Here is a 3,025-nt window from a genome sequence, read left to right on the forward strand (position 1 = left end):
CTAGGGTTCTAATAGGTGTATCTACCATTCTCAGGTGAAAACGAAGCCCGCAGACTTTTCCAGATGGGCAAACAATATACAAAATTATGCATGTAGGTAGGAAGGGCTTATAGACATGTATGAGAGTCCTTTTGAGTGCTGTTTCAAGGCATCACCTTGTCCCACCACCAAGTTACTGTATTTATTCTCAAAGCTCTTTTCATTAAGCATGAATTCCACTTTCTCTGTACTTTTAAAGTCACGTGAGTTTAACTCTGGATGGGTGCGTGAGCCAAAGTCCCCTTCGTACTCTTGTAAACTTATCCCCCCGCCCCCCCCCCCCCCCCCCCACGACCCAGGAGCCTTCTGGTGTTTTTAACGTGGTCACAAAACAGGACTCGTCCTGGCTGGGGCTGTCTGAGCAGGTCTCCATAGGGAAGGGGCTCTGGGTTGGAAAAGTCATCTTTCAGGAGGTATAACTATATCAAGATAAAAAGAAGCGAGAGTGATCCTGAAGAGTCAAAGCTCAGAAACCTAGAAAGCACTTAATACATGCATCATTTGGAGCAGGAGGCAGGGAGGGATGGAAAGATGTCCAGTTAGGTGGTCAAGAGGAGGGATGGGAATCACCAATGAAAAGGGTAGTTCAGGAGTCAAGTCCACAAGCTCGGAACATCTGACAACATGACTCTTTTTTTTTTTTTTTTTTTTTAATGTTTTATTTATTTTTGAGAGAGAGAGAGCACGAGGTGGGGGGTGGGGGAGGGCAGAGAGAGAGGGAGACACAGAATCCAAAGCAGGCTCCAGGCTCTGAGCTGTCAGCACAGAACCCGATGTGGGGCTCGAACTCACAAACTGTGAGATCGTGACCTGAGCAGAAGTCAGATGCTTAACCAACTGAGCCACCCAGGTGCCCCCAACGTGACACTTTTTTAACATTTGAACCAAGAGTGACCCATTAAGTGGGCCAACTCAGAACACACAGAATAAGTAGACCTCTTATAATTTCCCAATTAATCATCAAAATTATCTTTCAGTTCATCTACATAGTATGGATTCTTCTTTATAAAAATAATCTCTTATTTTGAAAGTTAGCATGCAATCTTCAGAGAGAGCATGCAGTTTTCCATCAGACTCAAGCCTCCCAAGTCCAAACACATTGTCGGCATCTTCTTTGGATATAGGTATTAAAGATCAATTAGTGGGGCCTCCGGGTGGCTCAGTCAGTTGAGCATCTGGTCAGGTCATGATCTCAGGGTTTGTGAGTTTGAGCCCAGCATTGAGCTCTGAGCCCACTTGAGATCCTCTGTCCCCCCCCTCTCTTCCCCTCCCCCGCTTGCGTGTGTGTGCGCACTCACTCTCCCTCTCTCTCGAAAATAAACAAACATAAAAAAAAAAAAAGATTAGCCTCTGGGCACTAATTCATGACGTCTTTTTAACTCACAAGAGGCTGAGGAATAAAGCAGAATGACTATTTATAGTAAGAGCCATCATTCCTCCCGGTCGCTAAAATATACACACTCTGTCTGGTTACTGCTCTTCCAATTTCAGGGTTCCTGGGGAGCTGAATCTGTTATCAGCCTGCGGACTCAGCAAGGAAGGGGCCTGGAGGGAAAACTCTATTCCAGAGATCAGAAACGCTCCATACCTCCCTTCCTGAATAGTGCTGGAAATATGCCAGTTCCACGCCTCAGAGCCTCCTTCGTCTAAACTTTAGGTCCAACCCTCACCTATTTCCTCAGACACGTTGACACCACTGGTGAGGCTTTGGATTCCTTCACCTTTGTTCGTGGCCTCAACTCCCAGACTGCCCTTTAACCCCAGCCTTTCCAGCTCTGATCTAGAACTATCCTGGGCTCTAAGGCAGCTTCCAGGCAATTTCATCCAAGATGCAAGGATATTATCAGCAGTAGCTGTATCAACAAGAATTAACATTTCCTGAGCACTTACCACACGGCAGCCATGTAATGAAGGCTGTATCTTCATTAACTCAATGAGTTCTCCTAACAACCCTCTGAGTTTAGAACTACTAATTAGCCCCATCTCACAGATGAGGAAGCCGTGGATTTAGGCGGTAACTTGTCCAATATCACATAGTTGTTAAATGTTGAAGCCAGGACTCGAGCTGAAGTCATTTTGACTCCAGAGCCTGGGCGCCACCGTTAGGCCATGCTGTCCCTAGGAGTGACCTTGACCCACTACCTCCCAAGAGTGTCTCACAGTAGACTCCTGTACACTGAACACAGCCAACAAAGACAAGTGGTCATGAGGGCTTTCTTTGTTGAAATTCAAGCTTAACAAAAAAAAAAAAAAAAAAAAAAAGAAATTCAAGCTTAACAACAATTGGCTTGGAGCATAATTATTAGAAATCAAGCCACGATCTGGGGGAAATACTTACAGAAAGAGATGAGGAGAAATTCTGAGAACCCATGCAAGTCAAGCAGTCCACACTGTTTTGTTCCTGGTGTAACATTTTGAAAACACATGTATTATGTGGTGAGCTCGGGTGAAATGCTGAATGAGACACAGACTCACATATCAGATCCTGCCCAAATGGGAAGACAGCCAATAATCACCTCCATCCCAGATGGGGTGCCCCACCTAAGGCCACAGAGAATACTGGTTCTGCTCAGAGACTGCTTGTTATTTTTCATGCTGTGAGGATTCCTAATGAACAAACAAGTGTTTTTGTAATTTTCTATGTGATCCAGAATCAGTGAAGGCGTAAGCCCTTGGTGCTTATTTCTGAAGGACAGATCGCAAATACCTGGTATCCCAGACAGCTTTTCGGAGAAAAGAACACTGAACAGTAGTTGTAAGCCCTCTTTCACTGATCTAATCCTCTTGTAGAACTGAAGAAAAAAATTTCAATAAATCTAGATGAGAGCAGAAACTGCTTGGGTTGATGTGGATAACGAAGAAAACAGGAAAAAATAAAAATCACAGATAATCCCCAAAGCTCATCTCAACCATTACAATTCTCCTCCTTTAGTTATTTTATGGTTAATAAGATAGATAGAATGACACAGATCGGCAGAACAGCTAA

The sequence above is a fragment of the Neofelis nebulosa genome, chromosome 10, assembly GCF_028018385.1.
Source record: "Neofelis nebulosa isolate mNeoNeb1 chromosome 10, mNeoNeb1.pri, whole genome shotgun sequence".
NCBI classification, from domain to species: Eukaryota; Metazoa; Chordata; class Mammalia; order Carnivora; family Felidae; genus Neofelis; species Neofelis nebulosa.